General features: G+C 40.8%; 1 pseudogene across 1 annotated transcript; it reads left to right on the top strand.

Moving 5' to 3' along the window:
* The first annotated feature begins 22,247 nt into the window (after positions 1 to 22,247).
* LOC105528181 lies at positions 22,248 to 22,870 on the top strand (annotated as a pseudogene). The gene has a single exon (XR_001004324.1). The product of XR_001004324.1 is annotated as a thymosin beta-4 pseudogene (transcript).
* Positions 22,871 to 23,132: the final 262 nt, after the last annotated feature.

Genomic DNA, 23,132 nt, shown 5'->3' with positions numbered 1-23,132 from the left:
AGATCACGAGGTCAGGAGATAGAGACCACCCTGGCTAACACGGTGAAACCCTATCTCTACTAAAAATACAAAAAATTAGCCGAGCATGGTGGTGGGTGCCTGTAGTCCCAGCTACTCGGGAGGCTGAGGCAGGAGAATGGCATGAATCCAGGAGGCTGAGCTTGCAGTGAGCCAAGATCGCGTCACTGCACTCCAGCCTGTGTGACAGAGTGAGACTCTGTCTCCAAAAAAAAAAAAAAAAAGGATTCAGAATGTGACATAAACTTAGTTGATAAAGCAGTGGCAGGGTTTGAGAGGATTGACTCTAATTTTGGAAGAAGTTCTACTGTGTGTAAAATGGAATCAAACAGCATTGCATGCTACAGAGAAATCTTTTGTGAAAGGAAGAGTCAATCAATACAGCAATCTTCATTGTTGTCTTATTTTAAGAAATTACTACAGCCATCCCAACCTTCAGGAACCATCACCCTGATCAGTCAGCAGCCATCAACATCAAGGCGAGACCTCCCACCAGCAAAAAAATTGCAACTCACTGAAGACTCACAGGATCATTTGCATTTTTTAACAATAAAGTTTTTCTTTTTTTGAGACAAGGTCTTGCTCTGTCACCACCCTGGAGGGCAGTGGCACAACTGTAGCTCACTGTAGACTCTATCTCCTGGGCTCGAGTAATACTGCCACCTCAGCCTCCGAGTTGCTGGGACTATAGGCACACACCACCATGTGCAGATATATATATATTTTTAGTATTTTTATTAGAGACAGGCCTCACTATGTTACCCAGGTTGGTCTCAAACTCCTTAGTTCAAGTGATCCTCCTGCCTTGGCCTCCCAAAAGTGCTGGGATTATAGGCATGAGCCACCGTGCCTGGCCTAAAATATTTTTCAATGAAGGTCGTTGGTTTTTTAGACATAATGAATGCTATTTCACACTTAATAGACTGCAGTATAGTGTAAACATACTTTTATATGTACTGGGAAACTAAAAAATGTATGTGACTTGCTTTATTGTGGTGGTCTAGAACCAAACCCACAATATCTCCAAGGTATATCTGTATGCAAGAATTTTTATTAAAATATTGATAGTGGATGTCTCTAGGGGATGGAACTAAACAAATTTTTAGTTTTACTCCTACTTTTCTGTCTTTTTCAACTTTCTTTTAATGAGCATGTATGGCTTTGATAATATTTTTTAAATCTTCTTGAAAAATCTTCAAAAGCTAAAAAAAAAAAAAAATTAATTCTAGCAGACAAAACAGTAAAAATCCATCTCCCAGGCTCTACCCAGAGTTTTTGTTTGTTTGTTTGTTTTTGTTTTTCTGGGGCTTTTTTATGTTTTAGCCCTTCAATACACTGCCCCACCCTGAAGTGTGAGGCCACTTTGAAAAGGAAATCCTTAGCCTAGATGATGGATTGATAGATGCAGGAAACCACCATGGCACATGTAAACCTTCACGTTTTGCACATGTATCCCAGAACTTAAAGCAAATTAAAAAAAAAAAAAAAAAAAAAGGAAATCCTTTTGTTCTGTCTAGCTTTGCTAATTCAGCTCTCCCTCTAGAGCCCTCTACTCAGCCTTGGACTTTGAATGTGTTCCGGCCCCCAAATCTGGCCTGTGGGAACTCAGACCAGGCACTTCTCTGCTCCTTCTTTGCAGCTGGTGCTTGGCAGGAGCTGGAAACACTGTCAGCCAGAAGTAACTTCGGAAACATTTTGTCCAACTCCCTTATTCCTCAGCAAAATTTTAAACTTTACTTCTTTATATGTGTGCAGTTTCTCACTGTCCAAGGTACCCCTCACTAAAGAGGATGTGAGGATTTGACCCCTCTTCTCTAAGACAGTCTCACTGACCAGCTTCAAATACACAGAGAGACAAACATAACTAATGAACCAAAGCAAAGTTAGTCAGTGGCCTATTTACATACATTCTGTGCTTTGCAAACTGCTGCCCATTTCTGTTTTATCCTCCTCGTCTGCCACAAGTTCAAATTCTTTTATTTTATTTTATTTTATTTTATTATACTTTAAGTTCTAGGGTACATGTGCACAACGTGCAGGTTTGTTACATATGTATACATGTGCCATGTTGGTGTGCTGCACCCATCAAAGTTCAAATTCTTATGCTAAACATTGAGAGAGGTCTAATGAGAGCAAACCCAGGCACTATCCTGGCAAAAATGTAAACAGGAATGTATGGATTATCACCCCATGTATAGTATATGATGTCCTGACCCATTGTGAATGATTGAATTCAATGAGTTGATTTTGCCACGTTGAGAGAGTTTGGACCAGTGCAAACTTTAAAAGATGAAGATTTTCCTCAGCCCCAGGTGAAAGGATACCTCGGTATTGAGCAATTACTCTTTTGAAACAGTTTTAAATTTTTCAAAAACATGTAAACATATAGAGAATAATATAACAACAAGGACATGCCCACTACCCAGCTTATGAAGTAAGGCATTACCAAAACAATAGAAACTCTCTGTGTCCTCCTCCATCCTAAGGCTTTCACAATCTCAGATTTGGTCTTGATTATTTCCATGAAATCTGATTTTGCCACACTGAGCAAGTTCTGACCAGTGCAAACCTAAAAAAATGGAGATTTTCCTCAGCCCCAGGTGACAGGATACCATGAAATTCCTTGTATGTCTATACACATTTACTAAATATGTGTCTATCTCTAAACAATACGTAGTACCTTACAGAAATATTATCTTTCTGTATGTACCTTCTGCAATTTGCTTTCCTCACTCAATATTATTCTTATGAGATTTATCCCTGTTGATAGGGGTAAATTTATTTTCACTGCTATAGAGCATTCCAGGGCAATTTATATATCTGTTTTGCCATTGATCAGGTACCTTTTAATCGCCAAAGTTTTAATTCTGGTTGCCAGGACACTCCCTTTTCATCTCATGTTGAGTTTACTTTTGTAAAAATCAAAATAAAAAAAAACAAAACAGGCTTCCTAACAAGCATATTTAGTACACCAGTGGTCTACAGTGAGTATAAAGTATAAAAAGTAAATTCAAATCTCTCATTCAGTCAAGATCAAGGTTTCTCGGTCTCTACACTATTGATATATTGGAATGGATATTTCTTGGGGTCGGGGGAAGGTGCTATCCCGTGCACTGCAAGATGTTTAGCAATGTATCTGACCTCCATCCACTAAATGCCTTTATCCACTAGATCACTTTCCAAGTTGTGACAACCACCAGTGTCTCCAGATATTTTCCAATGTCCCCAGTTGAGAACCACTGGTCAAGATGTACTCAGTACCCACTACATGTGAAGCACTTTAATAGGTACTATGGGAAAATAGATGAACAAACACTGGGAAAAAAAAAAGGCCATTCATTCAAATATAAATATACTGTGCTAGTTAGGCACTGGGGTTTTGGTGAGTCTTTCTTCTGGGAGTTCACAGTTTATTGAATGGGGCAGGTGAAGGCAGGCAAACCAAAAACATAAATTTACAATACAGTGTGGAAAGTGCAAAGCTGGGGAGATGCTCAAGATATGGGAGAATGCCTCAGAAGGCCATTTACATCAGCCTGATTGGAGAGTGGTCAGTGAAGGGTTCCTGGAAGAGGAAATTGCTTCTCTGAATCTTAAAGGATGAGTAGGAATTAGCTAGACCAAAAAGGTAGAAAGGCATTCCAGGCAGAAGAAGAGCATAAGCAAAAACAGAAAGGCTAGAAACACTGGATATGTGCAAAGGGGGTGCAAGAAAGTTGCTGGAGCATAAGGTGAAAGGAAAAAGTGATGATAGATGAGGCTAAAAGGATGATGTATTAATTTATAAGAAAGTACCAAAAACTGAAGGGAATAAATAACACAAACTTGTTTTCTCACAGTTCTGGAGGCTAGAAATCTGAGATCGAGCTATCTGCAGGGTTCGTTCCTTCTAAGGGATGTGAGGAAAATCTGTTCCATGCCTCTCTCCTAGCTACTGGTGCTGTGCTGGAAATCTCTGGTATTTCTTGACTTGTAGAAGCATCATCCCAATCTCTGTCCTGATCTTCACATGGCATTCTTCTTGTGTATGTGTCTCTGTGTCCAAATTTCCCCTTCTTATGAGGATACCAATCGTGTTGGATTAGGGTCCGCCCTAATGACCTCATCTTAGCTAATTACATATGCTATGACCTTATTTCCAAATTAGCACACATTATTAAGTACTGGGGATTTTAAGTTCAACAGATGAATTTGGGGGCACACAACTCAATCCATAACAGGTAGGTAGGTACTAGAACAACAGAGGCTTTGTGAGTCATGTTAAAGAATTTGAACTTTATCCAGCAGCTAATTACAGCCATTTGAGGAGCCTTGAAATTCCCTACTCCATCATTCTGTGATATCACTCAAATAATTTTTCATCCTTTTGTGACTAAATAATATTCCACTATGTGGATATAATACCACATTTTGTTTATCCACTCAGAAGTTGATGGACAATTGAGATTTTTCCATGTTTTGGCTACTACAAGTAATGCTACCATAAACATTCATGCATGCTGTTTTTGTGATCATATGCTCTCAAAATGCTTGTGTATCTGCCTAGGATTGGAACTGCGGATCATGTGGTAACTCTATGTTTAACCTTTTGAGCGATCACCAGACTGCTTTCCAAAGCAACTGCACCATTTTACCTTCCCATCAGCAATATGTGTGGGTTCCAATGTCTCCATATTCTCAGTAGCACTTGTTATTATCAGTCTTTTCGATTACAGACATCCCTGTGGGTGGATATTGGTATCCCATTGTGGTTGTGGTTAGCATTTTCCTAATAACTAATACTTTTGAGCAACTTTTCATGTACTTGTTAGCCATTAGTGTATCTTCTTTGAAGAAATGTCTATTCAGAACCCTTGTCCATTTTTAATTAGGTTGTCTTTTTGTTGTTGTGTTATAAGAGTTCTTTATATAGTTTATTTATATTCTTGAAAAGAGAGGTGAGTAGGAGGAAAGGAGAAGGACATCCTTAGGAGGGGAATTCTCATGGAGTTGTATGCAGACATAAATAGCAGGTTTTATGGTTTGATTCAAGAGGAGAGTCCAAGTCAGGGGAAAACGTACTAAGTTGTATTGAGGATAGGTCCTTTACGGTTAATGCCAAGTACGTGCTGGTTTGTTCTTTGGAGGTTGGAAATGCAGGGCTGAAAACTTTTAAGACCTATTTTCAAAGATTTATTCTCGTTGGTAATTCATTTTAATAAAAGCATCTTTCAGGGAAAGAAAGCCAATATTTACCAGAACATGAAAGCAAAAATTGGGGCTGCTTGTTACACAAGGCAATGACAATTTTTTAGTTTTATTTTCCTTTTATCCTCTAGCAATGTTTGACACCATTGCCCATGCCTGCCTTATTAAAATCTCCTCTCCTGTGGTTTCTGGACATCATGACCTCCTTGTTCTCCTATCTCTCTGACTTTCTTTCCTAATATTTTGGATTCCACTTTTTCTGCCAATATCTTAACACTGAAGGCTTAAATGTCATATTAATTTATGAAATTCGTGAAAAATCTGAGAGCACTAACATTTACTACATTTACTAGTGCCTGTTATATGCACTGTTTTTTAGGAGTTAGAAGTATAGCAGTAAAGTCTTGCACACATGCAACTTATAAGTCAGAGAAAAATAATAGCACTAATAGCAAATGCATATAGCACTTACTACTACTATTCTAAGGTAGTAATCTAAGATACACAAACACATGCATGCACACATGCACACACACACACACACACACATTTAGTCCTCACAAAAATCCTATGGTGCAGATACTATTATTACACCCATCTTACAGATAAGGAAACTAAGTCACAGAGAGGTCAAATGGTTAACTCAGTATTTGAAGCCAGATAGTGTGACTTCAGATTCCATAATCTTAACTAGTACTCTATTTTGCTTCTCAGCAATAAATAAATAAATATATATATAATATTTCTCTGTGTGTGTGTGTGTGTGTATATATATATAATACATATACACACATACACACATACACACAAGATGTATATTTGTATGTATATGGGGTTATGTGTATATTGCTACATATATTTGGAAAAGGATGTTAAATGGGACTTTTTCTGTTGTTTCCCAAAGTTTTGACTGAGGCTTCAAAGTTAAAGACATACATACCAGGGATAGTCACACATTCTAAAGAGGGGTGTTAGACAGATTCCCACAGGACTTGCTAAGAGGTAACCAAACTGGTATTTCAATTACTAATCCCCACCACTCAACTCCAGAATTATTATAAGATATTTCTAGAGATTAATTGAAGCAACAAAGAGGATTTTTTGAAGGGAACTCATTGGAGTAGAAAGCACTATGGTTCCCCTGCTCGAGACAAGCAAAAAAGATCCTAATTAAGCCTTTCGAAGAGGGACTGGCATCTTACCCCCAGGCTGGAGGCTTGCTGCACTACAGAAGTTTTAGCTTTTGTTGCTACTGAAACAGGATGGGTTCACGAGAGGACCTCACATATGTCCTCTAGTACTATGAAAAGTTGGAAACTTATAGTTGACTTTTACCTAAAATCTGAAGGTGGAAGGCTGGTTTAAATTGCTCGTAATGGCAGAGCAAAGAAAGAGATCTAGACTTCCAAGGAACCATGTTTGCTGTGGACCAGGTAGTTTCTTTTGAGCATAGCTGGCAACTCCCACATAAAAATGAGGATCCCATGAAAAGAAAGTTGTGGGGGCAACAGCCAAGGGGGAAGACGGTCAGATGGTACATTATTTTTATCAGGGAATGGTGTAGGGAAGAGATCCCTGCTAGCAGGAAGAGGAGTGAGAAGGTCCCTGAATAGACCACGAAAGCACACTACAAGAAAAGGCAGTATTTGGGCATCTATGTCACAAAGGATATTCATAGCCAGATTACACCAGCACCAGTCAATTCGGCTTCTCACTGTCCCTTTAAGACTCCCCTCTCCTTACCCACCCCACCCCTAAGCCCTGGAGGAGACAGAAGCAGTAGAACAAGTAGGGGAGAAGGTAGAGCAAGAAGAATGAAAGAACACACCAAGACACTTTTCTGACTAGAGATCTGTAGGATTGCCAGTCAAGCTGCACTGGAGGTTGGGGACTGGAGGAGAAGTTTTAAACTGGGTGTGAGATGGAAGTTTTGATTTGACTGAACTTTTAAGTGCCTACAGATTAAACTATTGTAAATATCTGAAAGTAACAAAAAGCAAGTGGGTTAAATACATAACATAATATGGGATATTGAAACGTTACCCAAAAAATCAGAGTAAAGGAATACAGTAATATTTTATATATGTTAGTCAAGCAAACCCTCACAAAAGAGGTGACACTAATAAAGTACAGAAGCAAGCCATGGGAATGTCTTTGGCCCTCATCTCTCTTCAGTATACTCATTGTCCTTGGATGATCTTAGAATAGAAGCTTGTAAGATAGACAGGGAGCAGGTCATGAAAGTCTTTCTAAGTTATGTATGTATAAGACTCAATTCTGAGAACCACCGAGAACCATTGAGTTTCTCCATGATCCGATTTGGATTTGGGGAAGGCCACTTTGGCAGTGGTGTGGAAAACAGACTGGAAGTAGGGTAACTATTCCAATGGCTTCAGTTTGCCCGTACTGACTCTCAATCTTGTATCTCCAACCTACATTTTCTCCTGATCTTCAGACTCGTATGTTTAATGGCTACCAGCCATCCCCACCTGAATGATCACAATCACCTCAAATTCAACTTTTCCAAACTTAAACTTCATTTTCCTTACAAATCTTTTCTGTCCCCAGTGTTTTCTATCCCAGTGAATAGCACTACTATCTACCTAGCAGCACAAACCAGAAACTGTTCCCACACCTAACTAGTCCCTAGATCCTATTGTTCTCATCACCTAAGTAGATCTTGAATTCCTTCCTACTGTCACTGCCTTAACTCAGGCCATAATCATCTCTCACCTGAACTACACAAACAGCCTCCTGACTGGTTACCCTACTTCCAGTCTGTTTTCCACACCACTGCCAAAGTAGACTTCCCTAAATCCAAATAAATAGGATCATGGAAAAAATCAATGGCTCTTGGTGGTTCTCAAAATTGAGTCTTATACATGGCTTTGAAAGACTTTCAAGATCTGCTCCCTATCTGCCTTATAAACTTCTATTCTACCACTCTTTGTCTTGACCATTCTGTTTCTAGGCAACCTGAATGATTTTCACTTTCCTCTAAACACCAAGTTCTCTCATGGCTCTTCCATCCTCCTTTTATCTTCTCCAGGCTAAGCCTTACTTATCCTTTGACTCAGATATGATCTCTTCTGGAAAGCCTTTCCTGTACCCCGCTAGTGTGGGTGCCCCTCCCCTGTGCTCCCATTGTTCCATAACACTCTTTATATATTTCTGACGTAGTACTCACTACACAGTATTTGCATTGTCTTTTCAAGTGGTTGCCTTTACCACTAAAACATGAGCTCTTCGAGAGCAAGATCTATGTGTTATTAACCTCTGTATTCATAAGGCCTGCATATGAAATAGGTTCTCTTTTTAAAATACGAACTGTTCTTCTGCCCAGACTCTTCTTTCCTTCACCCTCCCTTGCCCTTTGAATTCCCAGTCACTCCTAAAGATTCAATTTATCTACCCCTACAGGGTGTTTGTATGCCAAACAACTAGCTGATTTGTTTCTCCTAGGGTTTATTCTCCACCAAAAACAATATTGTTTCCCCCTGCCCAGGGAACATTTGGCAATGTCTGGAGACATTTTTGGTTGTCACAACCAAAAGGAGAAGTGCTACTGGCATCTAGTGGGTGGAGGCCCAGGATGCTGTTAAACATCCTATAATGCACAGGACAGCTTCCCACAACAAAGAAGTGTCCGGCCCCAAGCTCAGTAGTTCTGAGGCTAAGAAACTTTGCCCCTTAGCTGTGGTGTACTTTTCAGCCTTGTTTCTCTTGTGCTGAATTACAGCGTTTCCTGTGAAATTCAGTCCTGCATTCCGGAGTCCAAGATAATGACAAGAGGAAAAAGGAGTCATAAAGATAAAATTCTTGTGGGCTGGGGTTTCATTTGGTCTTGCTGAGGAGCAAAACACATTTGTACATATGCTAAAACCCATATTTGGGAAAACATTCACTTACAGAGAGATGGGCCATTTGTAAGATAGGGCTTTAAATTCAGAGAACACTTTAAAGCCACTTTTTTGACTCAAGCTAAGCACACTAGACAAACTCCTGTACAAGTGGAAAAAAAGAGGAAAATAATTATTTGTTGAGCTATTTCTATAATGTATCATCTCTTTTAATCATCACACTAACACTATAAAATTAGGCAGTATTATTATCTCCACTTTACAGATGAGAAAACTGGTTCAGAGAAGTTAGGTAACACATTAATGCTAAATGAAGAAACAGGGACGTAAATCCAATGTCTTTCTATCATACCATGCAAGGATGATTTAGTGTTCAAGGCACAAAAAAATTAAAATATTTTCTAATGCTTGCAACATTTTGTTTGTGCTGTCAAACTTAAAAAAAAAAAAAAAGCAGTTTGGCATTCACTGCAAGTCCCGTTAACCCTTTGTTTGAGTCTCCACACTTCAGCAGGACGCATCTCCCTTTGGTATATTTCCATCTAGGGGCACTGTAGTTCAATAGGATCTTGCCTGGGCTGAGAATCAGAACATGTGAGCTTGTTCAGTTTTTTGTTTGTTTGTTTTGTTTTGTTTTTGAAAAAATGACTGTGGCAATTATCTCACTATTCCTTGGTTTCTCATCTGCAAAATTATGTTTTATTATGATAATAATAGACTATGATAAATATGATATATCCAACATATAGGCCTTTCTTTCTTTTTTCTTTTTTTTCTCAGATGGAGTCTTACTCTGTCGCCCGGACTATAGTGCAGTGGCGCTATCTCGGCCCACAGCAAACTCCACCTTCCGGGTTCAAACAATTCACCTGCCTCAGCCTCCCGAGTAGCTGAGATTACAGGCACCCGCTACCGCGCCCGACTAACTTTTGTATTTTTCGTAAAGACGGGGTTTCACTATGTTGGCCAGACTGGTCTCGAATTCCTGACCTCGTGATCCACCCGCCTCGGCCTCCCAAAGTGCTGGGTTTACAGGCGTGAGCCACCGCGCCCAGTCACATATAGGCCTATCTAATATGCAACTTCGGGGTCCCTTTTCAGGCCAAGACTCCCCAGCCAAAGGCCCCTAGGATTCAGTCTTCTTTTCTCTTTCCGAAAGTGCTGCCACTCCCTCTATCCTTTTGGGGTGCTGCTCAATAATCTTTTACTCCCATTCTGTGAAGTGGGACATGGTCTCAATGCTCCAGAAGACAATCACAGGAATTCTTCTACTGTAACCAGTTACAGCACTACTAAGCTAGCTTTCCATTATCAGGAGTAACTATTGCTTTGGCCAGATTCAGAGAAAAACATGGACTGTGCAACTTTTCTGTTGTTGTTAGGAATACCATCAAAGACTGCTCTAGCACCATTCATAATGCTTCACAGGAATGGTGGTCATTGTAATAGGAGTGTACATATCTTATAATGTCTCAATTACTCAATTGTCAACAGCTGCCTCAATGCAAAGGGCAGCTTAGGCTGATGCAGCATATAACCAGAACATTGCACACTATAATTTGCATTAAAAGATAGCCTTTCCACCCACTCTGCTTGTATCTACTCTTATATCACAAGCTTCATCTTCAAGGATCTTGAGGTCACATCTCCACTACCTTGCTATTGCCATTCCATTTTTCATAATGCAGCTCAAAATTTCTCTCTTCAGACTTACAAGGAAGAGCTATCTGCAAATCGCTTCATCTGGGTTTAATCCCTGCTTCCTTTTCCTAAAATTTTCTTTATGATTCTTCTTGCACTCTTACTTGACAATCTTAAAACTGTTCTTACCGCGTATCCAAAGGTATGTAAGAACGAGGCTTGACACAAATAAACTGCAATCGGATGTGAGGGCAGTTACTATGGAGCTTCTGCAAATCTGTCAAGCACTGGCACTCATTTTAAGCAAACAAACAAGTTTACTGAGAGTTCACCCTGCCCAGATACCTTTCTATTTGAAGCTCAGTAAATGTACAACTATCTCACCTCAGCGTGAACTGAAAAGGTACAACAAGATTTCCAAAAGAAAAGTATTTGACAAGCAGAGTTAAAGTGAAAATTAGTATTTTCTTTAAAAAAAATAAGAAGATTGGGTTCCTCTGTGCTCCAAGTCCTATGATTGTTTTTTGACAAATTTTTCACGTTGTTATCTCTTTTGTTAGATCTTCAAAAACGCAGACTCACAAACAGGATATTTTAAAAGTGAAAACCATGGTCTTGAAAAAGAATAGAAAGAACGAGCAAGAAGAATAGTGTCCAAATTCCATTCTTCTGTTGCTACTGCTAACTGTCCAGAAAGGGGAACTGGTAGACAGTTGATGCTTCAATTGCTGTGAAGTAGTGAAATAAATAATAATATAGGAGGCCCCTAGGAAGAAAGACTATGCATTGACACCAAATCAGCCAGCGTAGAGTAGCCTCCACTCTGTATGTCTCTTCTGTACAAATTCCTTCTCTCTAGAGGCTATTTTCCCAGCCTAGTTTATAAACATCATGACAAAAGAGTTGGTTATTTGGGGTCAGCATAACACCGGGCAGTGGAAAAGCAAATACAGAGGACAAGATGTTCTACACGTACATAATAGTGTCATTTCTTTTGAGGAGACACAGGAATCAAATAACAGGGATTTTTGGCTCTTCAGATTCTGAAGGAAAACAAAATGACCTTGGCATCTAGCAAATAAGCTCGAATTCAGAAGATTGCAGTTATTACCCAAAATAAGATTAGATTCTGCCCTGTGGGGACACATTTGTATTCCACAGTCAATTTGGGATTAACCTTTTCAGGGCTGGTGGAGAATTAATTGGTTCTTTACTTCTCTCTCTGGACTGCCTCAGGCTCTAGAGGTTTCCATGTATTCCAAAGGAGCTTTGTGCAGGGCAGCCAGCTGTGCAACTGTGACTTATTTACTCATGCTTCTGGCATAGATTCCTCTGAATGTGAGAACTGGAGAAGGCGCCCCTCCCAGAGAGCACACAAGCCCAACCCAGTATAGCAGGACTTAGTGTGGGTGGGGTCCATCCAGTGCATCAATTATGACAGTCCAGAAGGGGACTGATCTGTGAAACCTCCCCAGGTCTGTTTCCTCCTCCACGGTGCTTCTGTTTTCTTCAGTTGCTCCTGCTTTGTCCACACTACTACAGATTAGGCAGTTATGGTAATTCCAAAAGCCCAAGAATTCAAGCTGGCACTGCCTCAGGAACTGTGTGTTTTTAAAAGAAGCATACAAGTTCAATATGCATAGTTTTAAAAAGATATCCATCAAAATGTTAACAGTGATTATTTCTGTGGAGTGGGACTACTGAAAATTTTTGTTTTTCTCTTTGTGGTTTCCTAAATTTTCTGTTTTGATCATGTATTACTTGTGTAGGTTTTTCAATTTTCTTCTTTTAAAAAGGTAAGCTTCGCAAATGAATCATTTGTTATTTCCCCAGTGCTCTTATCTCCAAGCACTGTAGAATAGCCCTGAAAGTGTACAGAAAAACACCCAAGTGGGGAGTTTCACTTCCAGCATTATTTTTCTTTAAAATCATGGAAATAAGGCAAAGGATGAAGATATGAACACATGTTATCAGTGGGGCTTCAGCAGAAAAGTAATTCACTCCAAATGGCTCAAATGAAGAGAATTTGTGAAAAACTACTTATAGGAAGTGGTCAGGGTTATAGACCTTGTTACAGAAGAAACAAGGGATAGTGAGGTTTGAGTGGGAAACTGTTACTACCCCTACAGCCAAAGGATAAGCAAAGAAACAAAGTTACCAGAACCCAGTAAGTGCTGGGTCTATGGAGGAGGAGTTGTCCAGTGGGCACTCTAGTTGTGCAGAAATGCAGCTACTGCCAGGGATGCAGTGCACAGCAGAGAGAGTAGGGAAGAAATATTCCTGACGCCTCGCTCCTTCACTCTCTGATCTCCTATTATTTTTACCCCTTTACCAAACCCAATGCAAGCCAAGTCAAGGGAACCAAGAATATGCAGTCCATAGGAGTAAACCTTCTAAGACATAAAGAGGGACTAGGAAGAGTAAAAAATTGGTGAAGGTAGGAGATAAAGACCATCTAGCAGTCTACTCCTTTTATTTGAAAAACCACTTTATTGTGGAATAATTGACATAAAAATTATACATATTTAATGTCTACAACTTGAAGAGTTTGGAGAAAAGTATGCACACGTGAAAAAATAACCACAATCTATGTCATAAACACATCCATCACCTCCAAAAGTTCCTCCTACTCTCTTCATTTATTATTTTTTATAAGAACACAACATAAGATCTACTCTCTTAGCAAATTTTTAAGTATATAATGCAGTATTGTTAACTGTAGGCACCATGCTGCACAGGAAATGTCTAGGACTTACTCATCTTGCATAACTAAAGCCTTCCCATTTCCTAATACCTTCCCATTTCCTCCTCTCCCTAGCCCCCAACAACCACTATTTGACTCTCTGCTTCTATGAGTTTGACTATTTTAGATTCCACATAAGTGGTATCATGTAGTATTTGTTCCTCTATGTCTAGACCATTTTACTTAGTATAATGTCCTCCAGGTTCATCCATGTGTTACAAGTGGTAGAATCCCACTCTTTTTAAAGGCTGAATAATATTCCATTTTATGTATATACAGTAGTCCCCCCTTATCTGTGGTTTTACTTTCCACAGTTTCAGTTATCCCTGGTTAACTGCTGTCCTAGATTATTAAATGAAAAATTTCAGAAATAAACAATTCATAAGTTTCACGTTTTGTGTCATTCATAGTAGTCTAAGATCTCACACTGTCCCCCTCAGTCCTACCCGGGATATGAATCATCTCTTTGTCCAGTGTATCCACACTGTATATGCTCTCCACCCGTGAGTCACTTAGGAGCCACCTAGGTTATCAGATCAACAGTGTCAATATCACAGTGCTTGTGTTAAAGGAACCCTTGTTTTGCTTAATAATGGCCCCAAAGCACAAGCATAGGGAGGCTGGCAATTCAGATATGCCAAAGAGAAGTTGTAAAGTGTTTGCTTTAAATGAAAAGGTGAAAGTTCCTGACTTAATAAGGAAAAAAAAATCATATGCTGAGGCTGCTAACATCTATAGTAAGAACGAATCTTCTATCTAGAAACTGTGAAGAAGGCAACAGAAATTCGTGCTAGTTTCGCTGTAGCACCTCAAACTGTAAAAGTGATGGCCACAGTGCATGTCAAATGCTTAGTTAAGGTGGAAAAGGCATCAAATTTGTGGGTAGAAGACATCAATAGAAACATGTCCTGGCCAGGCACAGTGGCTCACGTCTGTAATCCCAGCACCTTGGGGGGCCTAGGCGGGCGGATCACCTGAGCTCAGGAGTTCAATACCAACCTGGGCAACATGGTGAGACCCAAACTCTATTAAAAACACAGAAATTAGCTGGGCATGGTGGCGGGCGTCTGTAATCCCAGTTACTCGGGAGGCTGAGGCAGGAGAATCACTTGAACCAGGAGGCGGAGGTTGCAGTGGGCCAAGATCACGCCACTGCATTCCAGCCTGGGAGACAAAGGGAGACTCCACCTCAAAAAAAAAAAAAAGGAAAAAGAAAAAAAGAAAAAAGAAACATATTCTGACTGGCAGCAATGTATTGCTCCAGAAAGCATTGAGTCTATATAGAAAGACTTAGCAAGAAATTCCCTGAAATGAGCAAGCCATTTACTGTAAGTAAGGGATAGTTATACAGATTCAGGAATAGGTTTGGACTGAAAATATAGAAATTACTGGAGAGGCTGTGTCTGCCAATGAAGAAACTGCTGCCACATGAGCACAGTACAATAAGATATTTTGTGAGAGAGACCACAGTCACATAACTTTTATTACAATATATTATTATAATGGTTCTATTTATTATTGTTGTTGTTAATCCCTTATTGTGCCTAATTTATAAGTTAAACTTTATCATAGGCATGTATGTATAGGAAAAAACATAGCATATAGAGGGTTTGGTACTATCTACAGTTTCAGAGATCCACTGGGGGTCTTGTAAAGTTATCTCCTGAAGATGAGGGAGAGACCACTATACCACGTTTTCTTTATTCGTTTGTCCATCCACAGACATTTAAGTTGCTTCCATGTCTTGTCTATTGTGAATAATGCTGCAATGCAATGAACATGGGAGTGCAGATCCCTTCCAGATCCTGATTTCAGTTCCTTTGGCTATATACCCAGAAGTGGGATTTCTGGATCATCTGGTAGTTCTGTTTTTAATTTTTAAGGAAATTTCATACTATTTTCTATAGTATCTGTACCAATTTACATTTCCATTAACAGCGTTCAAAGGTTCCCTTTTCTCTACATCCTCACCAACACTCGTTTTTGTTTCGTTCGTTTGTTTGTTTTTGTTTTGCTTTGTTTTGTTTTGAGATAAGAGTCTCGCTCTCTTGCCCAGGCTGGAGTGCAGTGGCGCAATCTCGGCTCACTACAACCTCTGCCTCCCAAGTTGAAGAGGTTCTCCCACCTCAGCCTCACAAGTAGCTGGGACTACAGGCACGTGTCACCATGACCAGCTAATTTTTGTATTTTTGTAGAGATGGGGTTTCACCATGTTGGCCAGGCTGGTCTCAAACTCCTGACCTCAAGTGATCGGTCTGCCTCAGCCTCCCGAAGTGCTGGGATTACAGATGTGAGCCACTGCACCCAGCAATACATTATCTTTCGGTGTTTTATAATACTCATCCTAACAGGTGTGAGGTGATATCTCATTGTGGTTTTGATTTGCATTTCCCTGATGATTGGTGATATTGAGCACCTTTTCATATATCAGTTGGCCATTTGTATGTCTTCCTTTAATAAACATCTATTTAGTTCCTTTACCCATTTTCTAATTAGGTTGTTTTTAGTATTGAGTTGTATGAGTCCCTTATATATTTTAGATATTAACCCCTTATCAGATGTATGGTTGGCAAATATTTTCCTCCTTTTCATAGGTTGCCTTTTCACTCCTGCTTGTTTCCTTTGCTGTGCAGAAGCTTTTTAGTTTGATGTAGTCCCACTTGTTTATTTTTGCCTTTGTTGTCTGTGTCCTTGGTGTCTTGTCAAGAAATTGTTGCCAAGATGAACGTCAAAAAACCTTTTTCTCTGTATTTTCTTCCAGGAGTTGTACAGTTTTGGGTTTTATGTTTAATTCTTTAATTCATTTTGAGTTGATTTTTGTGTATAGTGTATGATAAGGGTCCATTTTCATTCTTTTGCGTGAGGGTATCCTATTTTCCCCACAGTTTTGTCACTCAGGAGCCATTCTTGTCCTTGGTTCAAAGGAAGAACTCTCATCTATAATACAGAGGAGACACAAAATTCTATGAGCTACCGTATCATCTGGGGCAGTGTTGATTTAATTACATTCCTATCTGGAACCTAAATTATAATATTAGTCACCATCAGACTGTTCATCAAGGAAGCAAGAAGAGGGGAGTGAGAAAAAGAAATAGTTGATTAACATAAAATATGCATAGCTGTTACAGTATCCAATTGCTGAAATGGGGAATGAATTCCCTCATCTCCCTCTCCCTACACACAGGGAATCAGCCCTCTTCAGCATAATATCTTAAATAAACACCCATAGGGCAGTTACCAGGCAAGCTTGTGTTGAGCCTCTTCTGGATCCACACTCTCATCTGCTTCAAGTCCATATAGAGAGTTAGACTCAACAATAGCATGAATTACAAAAGAACAAGGCCTGGCCCAAGAAAGACAGCTTTTATCCCAAAAGAGTCCTAAGACCTCACCAGTCTGTATTGACTGAAGCACAGGAAGCATGTTCAGAAGTGAGTTCGAAGGGTATGAGTGAGACCAAGGAGGAAGAAATATAAGACTTGATAGAGGTGAATTCTTCAGCACAGGTGTATTCATCCAGAATTCAAAATTTAAAGTTCAAGCACTAAGATATGTTGTAATGGTATGTTAAATTGGCTAATTAAAACCTGGACCCAGGGATGGCCTGCAGTTATTGAAGTTTAAATGCCTGAACTTCTCTGATGTCCTATGGAATACGGAGTCCAAAGGTTCAGGGTAATGGATATAACGAAATGGATCTACGTACAAACTGTTTAGCTATCCCCCTAGCCATGCCTCCTGCAAACACACAGAGGACACTTCCTTCACCAAGGCATTTAGAAAAAGGCATCAATGTCTTTCCTCTTTCCTCTCATTCCTGGGAAATTTCGTCTGAAAGCCATTAGGTGGAGGCAGAGCAATGGAGGCATCTGAAGGGCAGAATGTTAAGTCTGAGTAGAGTAGAAAGGTGTTGTATAGGGTTATGGAGCTTAAGCAGAGTATGAGGGCACCCATGCATGTATGGAGGGCATCACACATAGGAACAGCCTGAATGGAGTGGCAAAGCCCAAACAGGGAAAGGAGGAACTTCGTGAAGAGGGGTCGCCTGGCTTGGGGTTACAGCACTCAAGTAGGATTAGGAGAGTGTCCACACTACTGGACAGTCCAGCATGAGGAGTCACAGCCAGAGCAGAGGGAGAAGGACATCCCTAAGAAGAGGTAGCTTTAGAGTCTGAAGATGGTGAGGAAAGCATCCACATGGGTTAAAGGGGAATGCCTGATGTGGAGAATCAGAGCCCAAGCAGAGTGAGGAAGGCATCCTTCAAGAATGGAACAGGGTGCTTCTTTTTTTTCTCTCTCTCTTTTTTAAAAATTATACTTTAAGTTCTAGGGTACATGTGCACAACGTGCAGGTTCGTTACATAGTTATACATGTGCCATGTTGGTGTGCCGCACCCATTAACTCGTCATTTACATTAGGTATTTCTCCTAATGCTATCCCTCCCCATCCCCCACCCTCTGACAGGCCCCGGGGTGTGATGTTCCCCACCCAGAACAGGGTATTTCAAAGCCTAAGTGAGGTTAAAAGAGTGTCCATAGTGGAGCACAACCCAGCATGCAAAGTCAGCGCTGAGCAGAGTGAGGAAGGCATTCACACAGAGATGCAACCGGGCATGCAGTATCAGAGTCCAAGTGGAATGAGAAGGGTGTCTGTGAAGGCAGGCAGACTCATACAGGGCAACAGATTCTGTGCCAGGTGAAGAGTACCTCAGTGAAATGAGGTGGCAGTCTAAAGCAGGGTGTCAGAACCTGAGCAGGGTGAAGAAGGCATACATGCAAGGGTAAGACCTGGAATGGGGTGACAGAGTCCAAGGAGAGTGAGAAACCCTTCTCACTCTCCCATCCATGGATACCCATCCATGAAGGGGAGAGACTTCCTGGTGCAGGGTGTAAGAGCCCAGGTGAGAGGCTCCCTGGTGTGGGGCATCAGAGCCCAAACAGTGTAAGAAAAGCATCCATGTGGGAAGAGGGGCAGCCTGTCATTGAGGGGTCAGAGCCTGAGGAAGAGCAGGGTAAGGAGGGCATCCCTGGAGAGAGATGGCCTGGCGTGGGGTATCAAAACCCGCAGTGCAGTCAAGAGTATATCCACACAGTGGAGGTGAGGTGGGGTGGGGATGGGCGGTGTACAACATCACAGACTGAGTAGGACAGAATGAGAATCCTCACCAAAAACAGTATCCTGGTATGGCACACCAGTAGCCAAGAAGGGTGAGGAAGGCATCCATGCCGAGTAGTGGCCTGGCAATCAGGTGTCAAAGCCAAAGTGGGGTTAGGAGATATCTTCATAGGGGAAGGGGTGGTAAAGACATAGATTAACTACATAGAGGGAGGGGTGTAATAAAATCATTAAGGATAACTGAAGTCATGTTTCTCACTGTCAGAGAAGGGAGTTACCAATATGGTAAGGGAAAAATAATAAAATAAACCTTATGGTATCCGATTGGAGTCAGAGGTCCAATTAGAACTTGTAATTTTAAATATAAAAATATAGATGTAGGTCAGGCGCAGTGGCTCACGCCTATAATCCCAGCATTTTGGGAGGCCGAGGTGGCCAGATCACAAGGTCAGGAGGTCGAGACCATCCTGGCTAACACAGTGAAACTCTGTCTCTACTGAAAATACAAAAAAATTAGCCGGGCATGGTGGGGGGGGGCGCCTGTAGTCCCAGCTGATGGGGAGGCTGAGGCAGGAGAATGGCGTGAACCCAGGAGGCAGAGCTTGCAGTGAGCCGAGATCGTGCCACTGCACTCCAGCCTGGACGACAGAGCCAGACTCTGTCTAAAAAATAAATAAATAAATAATGATAATAATAATATAGCTAGATAGACAGATAGATAGATGTATACACACACACACACGTATATATATGTCCTAGCTCTATCTGCTGAGATAGCCTGGGATTAATGACATCCCAATAGCAACAATCACATTTAGCATACCAGATCCCAGTTTCTAAATACCATTCTTGGCTAAAAGAAGCCAGAGGTCCTTGGAGAAGTGACTGATTACAGAGCTGGGACAGAAAATGATAAGATGAGCCTGGAACACCCCTTTGAGCTAGAAAGCAAGGAAGTGCTCAAGAATGACTGAAGGCATGTCAAAAGAACATATAAACCAGCTTAAAGTGACTTCCATTGGGCAAATTAGTGACAATTTGAGGATCAGACTAATGATAGTAACACGTTATTGAATAAAATAAGAAACAATGAGTCTATACTGGTACAGATACTGCTTGACTTACCATGGGTTTACACTCCGGTAAACCCATTGTACATTGAAAATATCATGGGTCAAAAATACATTTAATACACTGAATCTAGCAAAATCATAGCTTAGCCTAGCCTACTTTAAATGTGCTCAGAACACTTACACTAGCCTATAGTTGGGCAAAATCATGTAACACAAAGCCTGTTTTATAATAAAGTGTTGTACACAAAAGTGTTGTACACAATTGGGCATTTTGTAGACACAATAAGATGTGAAAACACAAAACACAATATCCAAGTAATGTTGTCAACACAGTCTACTATAAAATTTTGGTTGTTTACCCTCATGATCTCATGGCTGACTGGGAGCTGCCATAGTCGAGCATCGCAGGAGAGTACTATACTGCATATCGTTAGCCTGGAAAAAGATTAAAATTCAAAATTTGAAGTACAGTTTCTACTAACTGCATATTGCTTTCACATCACTGTCAAACATCACAAGTCGGGGACCGTCTGCATGTGTATATATAGCCACAAATGTATTCTTAACAAAATAGGGAGGAAATACTCATGACAATTATAATCTGTGTTTCTGTAACTGGTCTTGTGGTCGTAGCTGGTATTTATAACTATGTTCTACTCCCATTCTATATTCCGTTTGCCTTCAAAAAGCACCTTAGTTGGTTGTGGTTCTTTAATTGGCATGGTGACCCAAACATTTATTTGAAGGGTGTGGGTCATTTGTGCTCCTACCTGAATTGGGTTGTTGCAGTTTCCCCTTAACCTCAGCCAGAAGGCATGCTAACACTAAGATGCCCTAAGGGATCCCTTGTATTCTAAACATACTCTTTCTTACCTCCTTTGTAGAGAACTAATCCAATTTCCCCTTGGTAGTCTGGATCAGTCACCCCAGCTAACACCATAACTCTCTTCTTAGCCTGTTGACTCAGAGTTATGAGGGCCCGAAGTGGCCAGGTGGCAGTTTTAATTTCCAGTTCAGTGGAATCATTGTTATGTCTCCTGGTGGAAGCATTTCTCCCTCTGGAACTAAGACCTCCAGGCCAGCAGAGCATAAAGTCATAGGAACAAGAAGCAAAAATTTTGCTTGTGGGTCACTACAGGTAATGATAAGTGGTGTCATTCCCATGTCCACCTCTTGATTCCTGGACCTGTGCATCATAATTACAGGAGATACAGTACTGTATATTAGACACTGATTAAGAGCAGAAACAGCCTTCCAAAGAACCTTGCCCAGCCCTGCAAAGTACTGTCATCTACCTGCTACTGTAACTGTGTCTGCAAAAGGCCATTCCATACCACACAGCAATTAAAAAAGAACAAAATGGTACCGTTTGCAGCAACATGGATGCATCTAGAGGCACAAATATCTTCACAGTTTTTGCTAGTTCAGATGTCCATCCACATACCTCTTCCCCGTATTTCTTTGTCATCAGTTTCCCAATCATGTTCCTTCCAAATCCCTGACTATGTAGCCAATCCACTGGCCACGTTCCATGAATTGGTCTATAATTACATGTCTGGTTCTTTCTCTTTTCAAGCAAAGTGAAAAGCCAGGTGTACTACTTGGTGTTCTGTCCACCAGGAGGATTTTCCTTCACCATAGTTCTTTAGGGATGTCTCAGAAAGGGGCTGTAGTGCTGTAGCTGTCCACTTTCTGGTGGAGCCTTCATATCATGAAGAACTATCTAAACCAGGCCCAAGTCTTCTCTTCCTCTGTCAACTGATCAAGGTATCTGCAAACTAAGTTATGACATAGGGCTAGAGGGCTGATATACCCCTTCACAGGCAGAACAGTGAAGGTGTATTACTGGCCTTTTCAGCCGAAAGCAAACTGCTTCTGATGGGCCTTATGGATAGGGATGCAGAAAAAGGCATTTGCCAGGTCAATAGCTGCATACCAGGTACCAGAAGATGTGTTAATTTGCTCAAGCAATGAAACCACATCTGGTACAGCAGCTGCAATTGGAGTCACCACTTGATTAAGCTTACAATAATCCACTGTCATTCTCCAAGATCTATCTGTCTTCTACACAGGCCAAATAGGAGAGTTGAGTAGGTATGTGGTAGGAATCACCACCTTTGCATCTTTCAAGTACTTGATGGTGGTACTAATTTCTGCAATTCCCCCAGAAATGAAGTATTGCATTTGATTTACTATTTTCCTAAGTAGAATGCCTCTAATGGCTTCCATTTGACCTTTCCCACCATAATATCCCACTCTCCATAGTAAGGGAACCATTGTGGGAATTCTGCCAGCTGCTAAGTATGTCAATTCCAATTATGCACCTTGGAACTAGGGAAATAACTGCAGGATGCATTTGGGGTCCCAGTGAACCCACTGTGAGTTGGACTTAAGCTAAAACTTCATTGGTAACCTGACCTCCATAAGCTCCTACTCTGAGTGTACGGCCATAGTGATATTCCAGGTCTCCTGGAATCAATGTCAGTTTAGAACAAGTACTCCCTGAAAGATCTGATTTTTCCCTCCAATGCACAGTTACTCCTGTAAAAGGCCACAGATCCCCTTGGAGAAGGCTGGGACAAAGATTAACAGTATACATTTTCGGACAACTCGGTAGTGGCCACTGCGCAGACCAGACTTCGTTCGTTTTCGTGCGCCTCGCTCCGCTTTTCCTCTGCAACCATGTTTGACAAACCTGATATGACTGAGATCGAGAAATTCAATAAGTCGAAACTGAAGAAGACAGAGATGCAACAGAAAAATCCACTGCCTTCCAAAGAAACGATTGAACAGGAGAAGCAAGCAGGCGAATCGTAATGAGGCGTGTGCTGCCAATATGCACTGTACATTCCACAAGCATTGCCTTCTTATTTTACTTCTTTTAGCTGTTTAACTTTGTAAGATGCAAAGAAGTTGGATCAAGTTTAAATGACTGTGCTGCCCCTTTCACATCAAAGAACTACTGACAATGAAGGCCGCGCCTGCCTCTCCCATCTGTCTATCTGGCTGGCAGGGAAGGAAAGAACTTGCATGTTGGTGAAAGAAGAAGTGGGGTGGAAGAAGTAGGGGTGGGACGACAGTGAAATCTAGAGTAAAACCAAGCTGGTCCAAGGTGTCCTGCAGGCTGTAATGCAGTTTAATCAGAGTGCCATTTTTTTGTTGTTGTTCAAATGATTTTAATTATCAGAATGCACAATTTTTTAAATATGCAAATAAAAAGTTTAAAAAAACAAACAAACAAAAAAACAAAAAAAACCCACCAGTATACATTTTCAGTAGTGTACCAGGGTTTTTCCTTGAGGAGACCCAGCCTCCCCTTCATTCAAGGGATTCTGGGTTTGTAAACTGGCTCAAGTCTGAGAATTGATTGAGGGACCATGGTTCTCTGCTTTTATGATTTGGGTTAGACTTTTATTGATTTGACCTGGAAGTTTTCTGCTCACACAGATTAAATAAAAATTTAGTATGCTACCCCAGTATTACCCTAATACCAA

The sequence above is a fragment of the Mandrillus leucophaeus genome, unplaced genomic scaffold (assembly GCF_000951045.1).
Source record: "Mandrillus leucophaeus isolate KB7577 unplaced genomic scaffold, Mleu.le_1.0 Scaffold706, whole genome shotgun sequence".
Lineage (NCBI taxonomy): Eukaryota > Metazoa > Chordata > Mammalia > Primates > Cercopithecidae > Mandrillus > Mandrillus leucophaeus.
This window is presented reverse-complemented; position numbering and strand designations above follow the sequence as displayed.